The 9,303-nt window shown below is 26.5% G+C and overlaps 1 long non-coding RNA gene across 1 annotated transcript in view; it reads left to right on the forward strand.

Moving 5' to 3' along the window:
* Positions 1-2,057: 2,057 nt before the first annotated feature.
* LOC136074857 (uncharacterized) overlaps positions 2,058-9,303 on the forward strand; it is a 7,846-nt gene continuing 600 nt past the window's right edge. Inside the window, exons 1-3 of the long non-coding RNA XR_010635507.1 lie at positions 2,058-2,096; positions 2,312-2,384; positions 8,754-9,303. The exon at positions 8,754-9,303 is cut by the window's right edge and continues 600 nt beyond it. This is a non-coding gene — a long non-coding RNA (uncharacterized LOC136074857). The remainder of the gene's footprint in view (positions 2,097-2,311; positions 2,385-8,753) is intronic.

The following is a 9,303-nucleotide window of genomic DNA, read 5'->3' on the forward strand; positions in this document are numbered from 1 at the left end:
TGAAAGACAGAGACGTGGAAAGAAGAAAGACCATTTGTGAGCTGCTGCTTGAAAGACAGAAAAGAAAGGTATTTTTGCATCGAATCGATACTGGTGGTGAGAAATAGATTTATTACGAGAATCCTAAACGAAAAAAGGCCTGGGTAAAGCCAGGTAAACCAGGTTCATCACAACCCAAACAGAATATTCACTGTGCAAAGGTTATGCTGTGTATATGGTGGGATATGAAAGGTGTGGTGTACCATGAGCTTCTGACACCTGGTGAAACTATTAATGGAGAACGTAACCTTCAATTTTCAATTAAAAAACGCATGAATTAATTCCTAGACATAATAGTTTTTACATAATATTAGGCTATAAATAAACTTAAATAATAATAGGCTATTGATAAACTTATCTATAACTTTAATTAGTCAATACTTAGAATACTCCATTACCTTTTCAACTTTATAAAATCTGGAGATCGATACTTCAATTTCATTAAGTGATTCGAAGATATTCGATTCAACTGATAATCTTTTACCTATGCCATTTCTGAGAACTGCTATCATATCTTCTGTGTTATTTAGTGGCAGTTCTAAAACAATTTGCAATTTTTTGACAATTTGAACAGGTAATTGTCTGATAGAACTTCTACTTGTTTTGTTTTCAGGTGTACCAACCTTTATAGTGAGTGGTCTTCAAAAGTTGCATCCATATGCTATTTATTCAGTTTTCATTTTCCTTTGGAGTATTCCTGCTGCAACCTGTTCAGCTTTAAAGCAAGCAAGATCAAAAGCTAAATTTATAAGATTGGAAACAGCAGTTTCTTTACCAAACTGGTGTAGTAACCCTTCTCCAATACTAAAAAAACAGCTTAAAAATAAAATCCTTTTAGTTTTGGTTTCTGGGTAAGATATTTTTTAAACATTCATCCTGTCAGTCTTCTTTGTCCGATCAATCTTGAAAACATAACATATAAATATTAAAATAATTATTTAAACTTATAAGTTTATTAAAACTAACAATTTCTTCCCCTTTGATATCATCTCTACCCAAGACATTCTTGAACTTTTTCCAGTCTTGAGTATATACAGATTTCTGTTACAACTAGAACAAGTATTTGTTGGAAAATCTTACTATTAGTTTCAAATACCCATGAAACAGGTATAATCTCATCAATTCTTCTACTGTGATATTTACATAACATAGAGATTTTGTTTTATATTATACCTTTTTTTTTCTTTTTTTTATTATTAAAACCTGCAATTTATTATTTCTACATGTTTGTTTTAATGTATGTTCTATGTGCTTTGATCTATGTGTTTACGGTCCATATGTTTCAATGCATATCTTTGCTTATTATTACTTATATTATGTTTTAAAAATTGGTGTCACTCCTTTGATGAAATTTTAATGTAAGTGACACCATCTTAAATAAATCATTAATTTAATGTAAATAATGTTATGCTCATAACTGCCATTATAATATTAGTTAATATTATTATTTTTTCATTGTAATTATTGTAAGCATACTTTTTATTACTATTACTATAAATTGTATTATTTTTTTTTTATCTTATTTTATTATAATATATTATTATTATAATTATTCCTATTATTACTGTTATTATTGTTATTATCAAAACTATTGTAAGATGATTAACGAAAAATAAATAGCTTGTTGTTGTTGTTCTAGTATTCAATTTAAATTGCTCATTATTATATATATATATATATATATATATATATATATGTTTATACACTTATATATATATAAATATATATATATATATATATATATATATATATATATATATATATTTTTAAAACAGTAAGAAGGTTTAAAAAATATGTTTTTATTAAAAACCTAATTAAAAGTTCAAATTTTATATTTATAATAAACTCTTTTATTAAACTTATAATTTATTAAAAAAATTAAAAGTTATATAAATAACTTATAGTTTAACAACTATTTTAACACGCCTCGTTAAACATTCTAAACCGAGTGGAAAAAATGATAGAATTATATAACCATTATAATTGTATTATACTCCGTATAATATTGGAATAGTCAACTCTGACGCTTTTAACTGATAACACACGAGGCATTGTAGGTAAATATGTTGTATTTCCTATTTAACTTTTTCAAGTTTCTAAAATATTTTATATATTTAAAAAAATTTTCTGCTATCATTATCATAAATGATTTAATTATTGAATATATTTTTATTTATTAATAGTAGGTGTTTTTAATTTTTTTATTTGTTTTTAAGTTACTAAAGTTTGATTTTTTAATGTTTTACTTAATGAAACATGATCCGTTTTATAGGTGACGTATTAAAATTGTATTTTGACAGAATGTTAATTTATAGAAACTAAAGTTAACCATATGTTAAATACAAGTAAGTTGCTTTTTATTTTTTATTCGTTTAAATAACTTTATGTTCATTCAATGTTATATTCCACGATAGAATATAACATTTTATATGAATCTAAATTGAATATAACATTTTACATGAATATAGATATTTAGTACAGTGTTATTGTATAGCAGCGATATTTAGGTTATATCTAATAAAGTTAAATTCACTACTAAAAAATCTTTATTTGTACAAAATGTTTAAAATTGAAAAACTGTATCATGTTCACCCTATTACTTTTAGTGCCACAGGTTATCACACTGTAGGTATATCACAGTTATTCACACATTTTTGGTACATCACAAATAATCACATATCGTAGGTATATCACAGGTTATCACATATTGCAGGTTTTAGTTATAACTCATCTTCATCTTTAAAACTAATTTAGAAAAATTTAATATTTTTTCATATGATTGTGTTATTCTATTTTATGAGATATTTTACTAATGCATAATGTGGCAAAACCATAAAAAATTTCGAAATTTCGAAATTTAAAAAATGGCTAGAATCGTTTAACATATTATTAAGCTAGAAATTATATTTTATTAAAAATAATTTTTGCGATCAAATATCATATTTGCTATTTAAATATCGCCTTCAAAACATTTCATCAAAAAAAAAAAAGTGCGAAAATTTTCAATTTTACATTTTTTTTAAACATTGATTTCTTATTTTAAGGAACTTTCAGTTCATTTTTTTACCATATAAACAACTTGTATATTATTATTATAATATTAAGTTGTTTATATGGTGAAAACAATGTAATTTTTTTATTTGAATAAAATAAAAAAATTACATTGTTTGCACTTTATGTAATAATTTTCAACAAAAACTATGGTACACCACTATGGTATTGATCTCATAGTTCAAAAACTGCCAGCCTATATCTGCATAAACAAATACAATTTTAAATTCAAATAACAACGTCCACGTTTCTCGTAATTCTGTTTTTTATCGATAATAATAAATTTAAGAGAAAATAAAACAAAAAAACTGCAGTTTGACTTCATAATAATTTTTTTTTATAGAGTTGCGTTTTAAGAAAATTTATTTTTAATTTTTTGATTCTAGTTACTGCATAGTAATCACTAAATAAACATTTAGATCGCATTTGTTATTCTTTATGCTATCTTTAAAAAATGATAAAAACTAAATAAAATATGAAATTGTGAACTTGTATCTTGTACAAGTTTGAGAAATTACCAATATTATTTATTTATCATTTATTTTAAAATTTTCAAAAATAACGTTGTTATACCTATTCAATAAAAGACGCGACAACAACCTATAAGAAATATATGAAAGGCAGTAAATTCCTTAAGGTGAAATGCAAGAAGCGAACTCGAAATTTGAAGTCATACTTCGACTTGAGTGAATGCGTAGAAAAAACTTAAACTCATGTTATACTTAAAAAAAATCGCCTCAAAGTTAATTTTTGAAGCTAACTTAAGAAAATCAGACTTCAAGTTCAACTTCACTCAACTTCACTCAAGTTCGCTTCTTGCACTCCACCCTAAGTTACGACTCATAAAAAAACCAAAAAAAGCTTTAACAAGCTTATTAACAAATATTTAATTTACATTATATCAAAATAACTAAAACGGACAGAAGATGTTTTATGAATTATATATTAGAAAATAATTTGCTGCAAAATGATGATATACATGCGAAAATTTGAAAAATTTTTTCCGCCAGCAATTTTGAAGAATCTATTAATAGTCAACTATTTCAAATTTTTTAATGAAGCATAAAAAGAGTGGAAAGATCAAATAGAACGAGTGCAGTATTAGAAAAAAGAAATAAATTTTGGTTAAACGAAATTATATTTGACTGGAAAAACAAAAACTTAAAAGAAACAACAAATAAAATTTACTACAATTTATAGGGGAGACCGGGGCTAGTTGGCTCGGTTTTTACTCTATGAGCTCTGTACCCCTAACAGAACATTTTTTTAAAAATATTAAAGTGTAGTCTTAAAGAGTATGGATTAGGGTATCTTATAAAATTTGCATTCATTTAAAAAAAAAAATTCTTGGGGCCTTTCCGGACCCTCAAAAAAAAAAAAAAATTTACGCCAACTCACCCCACCACGGGGTAAGTTGGCGCAAACTATAAAAATGATTATTAATGCACTATTAAGTGCAAAATTAATAGAAATTTTTTTAAAATTAATTTTTGCAACAATTTTATCCCAAAATTTAATATTACTTTTAGCTGGTACCAAATATTAGTCCGTATAAAAGCCAAACAGTAACCCACCTTATATCTGTGGAAAAAAAAACAAAATTTTTTTTAATTTTTTTGTAAGAATAAATGTTTTCAATATTGTTAAAAATAGAAAAAATAAAAAAATATAATTTAATAAAAAGAAATATTTTTTTCCATACTAAATGCTATGAGCCAACTTACCCCGTAAAAAATTTGTCAACTTACCCCGAAAGCTTTTTTTTTAATAACAGTCTATAGATCCTGAAAAACGGCAGCTTTGAAAAAAAAGTCTGACTGGATATAGTAAACCAATTGTGACTGGAACTTTTACAATAAATTTTTTTTCATACGACTAAATATTTTCTTTGTAAAGTAAAAAGAAAGCGATGTTCTAAAAGTTACGTTTTTGTCCAAAAAACGCATAAATCTCAATATTTCCCATGCGCATGCGCGAATCCTGACAATACTACAGTGAATGATGAAATGGTCAATGAGGAAGTTTCTGAGTAATTTTTGTCACTTTCTGATGAAAGGCTCTAAAGATAAACGCAGTTCGTCAACTTACCCCTGCGGCCAACTAGCCCCGGTCGCCCCTACAGCTTATTTCTATGGTTATTACAATAATTAAATTATCGTAAAATTATTGTTATAATTTGAGGTGAACGTCCTTAAGTTTTGTTTAAAGATGCGTTTGTGCGAACAAAAAATTGCATAGTTTCCAAGCCTTTTGATGAATGCTATTTAAGCGAACTTTTATATGCTGGGAGTAAAATATAGAAAAAAGATAAAAGATTATTAGAAGCAAAAGTTTTAAAAAAAAAATGCAACAATTAACGACAGGTATCACTTACGTCAGAACAGTCCTTAGCGTCAGTATTACATGCTAATTTATCCTAAGAGACTTATCAGCATTTAACGAATAAACGTCTTAAATTTATCTAAATTATTAACTAAACTATTATATTAATTAACTATCAACTGACTAAAAATATTGAAGTAAGGAATAAGTATAGGAAAGGTCGTTGTTGAGTAGGTTTACCAAGACAGGTGTCTTACAGGTCAGGACAGCTAATATATATAAATATACGCAAATTTTTGTAAACATGTATATTAACATATATAAATATATATATATGTATTTATAAGCATGTATAAATATACATATATATTTATAAATATGTATAAACATATATATAATTATACATATATATTAATAAACATATATAATTATATAAACATATGCATAAACATATATAACTATATGATAAATATATTATTATATATTTATATATAATATACAGGCGGGGGTTTAGCTATTAGTCAAGAAATAGTAGCACTTCATGATACGTTGGGATTGGGAAGGGGGGAATTGCGGGGGCATATTTAAAAGATTCAAAAACTTTAGAAAAAACCAATTATTTGCGAGCTCTTTAACAAAAAAAAGGAATAGTGTTGCATTAAGGACAACACTACGGACACTACCATTAGACCCACTCTATCTGCCAAGCTAAAGCCTCAACCCTAACGTTGTTAAGTAGCATCTCTTTTTCTTTTCTTCAAATACAATCATGGTTGCTCATAGAGCTTCTATATCTAGGTATAGCTTATAGAGCAACTATATCTTGAAAACTTTTTCTTGCTTGACTCGTTATTCGGCAAAGTCTCATATAACACTAATTATTTCAGACATCTTCTTTATGAATTTTAAAAAAAAGCATATGGTTACGCTATTTTAGAACGATTTGATAAAAAAAATGTAACACACTAGTTAAAAGCATTACCGTTAAACTTCAAATTTAATACGCAATACAATTAATTAATTACAAAACATTAACATTTAAACAATCTATCTACTTTTAGGTACTTTATTGGCTTAGTTTTTAACTGATCCACACTGGGTCAGAATGGTCATTTTTGAGACAAAATTATTAACTAATTTAATATTAGTGTTACATTCACTAAATTTAGCATGAGTACCAATATAAGGTTTGAGCTGCTTATGAAGGTGTTATTTTTTTTTTAGTTGCTATGAATATCTATTTTTTTGCATAGCAACAACTTACTTTTTGTAGTTGTAATTTGTCATGAGCACCAGTCTGCACCTCTTAGTAAGGTGTTACTTTCTATTTGGTTTTATGGATACCTAATTTTTGCATAGCAACGACATACTTTTCGTAGTTGCAGACTTGTTATGTATGCTACACATACTAAATTTGCCACGAGCACTAGTGCAAGGTCCGCGCTTCTTATAAAGGTTTAATTTTTTATTTGGTTATGATGTCTATGGATACCTATTTTGGCATAGCATTAAACCTACTTGTAGTTGTTTTTGTGTGTCATATACACTAAATTTGGCAGCAGTACCAATATGAGGTCTGAATTTTATATTAGAATATTAAATACGGTTGCTATGGATACCTTATTATGCATAGCAACGAACTTTTAATAGTGACAGTCAATTTTATACGCACTCTTGACTTATGAACTGCAAATTAAAGAAAAATATAAATTTTAAAGCTCTGGTGTTCCAAATAAATATAATGGAACTTTTTAATTTATCTAAATTATAGAATACTGACAATTTTAATTAACAATGCATAAATTTGAATTTTGATGAAAATTTTAAAGCAAGAAACCAAAATTTGGCCTATAAAAATCAATGAAAACAAAAACTAAACACTGCTTTTTAAAAGTTGCAGAACATCTTCTGGCAAAACCTTCTTGTTAGTACTGAAAATTGTTCTTAGTGACGAAATGACTGGATCACTAAAATAAAATAATCGTGAAAACAAATCTTCATTACATTTGATTCGGTCACACTAGCGTGTAAAATGCTCTATAGCTTCTTAACTTAAGAGCCCGATTAGTAATATCATGTAATCAAAAATATTGGGAGCATGAATTAGCATTTTGTGAATGCTCTGCGGCATATAGTACCATGGATAGTATTAAACGTAAAACCTAGCTGTATGTGTACAGTATTGCTTAAATAAATCCGCATCAAGCTGAAAACCACATCGAATACAAGTCGGAAACAACATAGAACATTTTTATAAGTTAAGATTTGAGTCCTGTAATTTCAGAAAACAGTTGTTCATTCTGAAAAGCTCTTCAGAGATGTTCATGAGCCGCCAACTTTCGGTCTATCGACAATCAGTCCCATCTTCTCTTGAAAAGTAAGTTCAATTTTTTTCTTTTGCATTTCAGTTTGTTGCTTGTACGCTGGTAATCTTGATGACCATTTCTTGACTGGCAATTTGAAAACAATGTGGATTAAGCATTTCAATGTTCTTATCTATAAATATTAAATTGAAATCCCATATTGTAAACCATTTTGAGGGTGCAACTTCAGTAACACCTGTAACAAATAAAACACTGCATTTTAAACTAATCAAATATATAAAGGTGTGTATGTATATATTTATATATATATATATATATATATATATATATATATATATATATATATATATATATATATATATATATATATATATATATATACTTTTTTTCAACCCCATGCTCCTGGATTGTCATTAGATGAGCTTTTTCCTTAAAAGCACGAAATGAACTATTAATTAATTATCTTTTGAAAAAAATTCATCCCGTCATTGAAAAATCGATATATATATATATATATATATATATATATATATATATATATATATATATATATATATATTTATATATATATAAACAAATTTTGAAATGTGTTCTACAAATTGGAGTGCTTAATGTTCTTAAAAGAACAGAGCAATAACAACTTAAACTTGTAGAAAATTGTTTTACAAAATTTTTTTTTATTTCACACTGTTTCATTAATAAAGACTCATCAGAAATGCATCATTTTTGATGAGTTTTTATTGACTCATCATTATTTCTGATAAGTCTTTATTGATGAAACACAGTGTTAAATGGAAAACTTTTGTAAAGTGATTTTCTGCTAATTTAAATATAAGTATATATATATATATATATATATATATATATATATATATATATATATATATATATATATATATATATATATATATATATATATATATATATATATATATATATATATATATATACACATATGCGTGTACCTGTGTACAAAATATTTGCCATATACTTTTTCAATATTATTCATTTCTTTAGGACTAACGCCACATAGAGAGCAGCACTGTGATGAGTCAGTTACATCTGATAATGTAGTATGGGCTTCGCCATCATTCATAGTAATTTCAATTTTATGGTCAACATCAATAGACTTACAATTAAGTAGGACATAGCTTGTTTTAGTTAGCTGTTTGATCTCATTTTTAATGTCAATTCCTCACTCCGACGAAGGCCTGCAGTTTCCTCTACAACTTTAAATCACAAAGTTAAAACAATGCTGACAGTATAAAGTAGATGATGGTTTAGAAATTCTCCGAAGAATAATCTTTTTATTATTGACAATAGATAAGAGCTCCAAAGTCACAAGCATGTAATAAACAAAGTTTCTCACTCTTCAGATTCATAGTACACCCACTATCATTACATGTTTGTTTACAAATACTATGCCCACTTGAGCCATCAAAAGAAGCTTTGAATATCAGAGTTACTTTATTATACTCATTTGTATTTACAACACCAGTCTGTCTCCAAAAGTCTTGCTTAGTCTAATCCAGTAAATCTTGAAGTGAAACACTAGCAGTATAGTCAG

Source organism: Hydra vulgaris, chromosome 01 (genome assembly GCF_038396675.1).
Source record: "Hydra vulgaris chromosome 01, alternate assembly HydraT2T_AEP".
Classification (NCBI taxonomy): Eukaryota; Metazoa; Cnidaria; class Hydrozoa; order Anthoathecata; family Hydridae; genus Hydra; species Hydra vulgaris.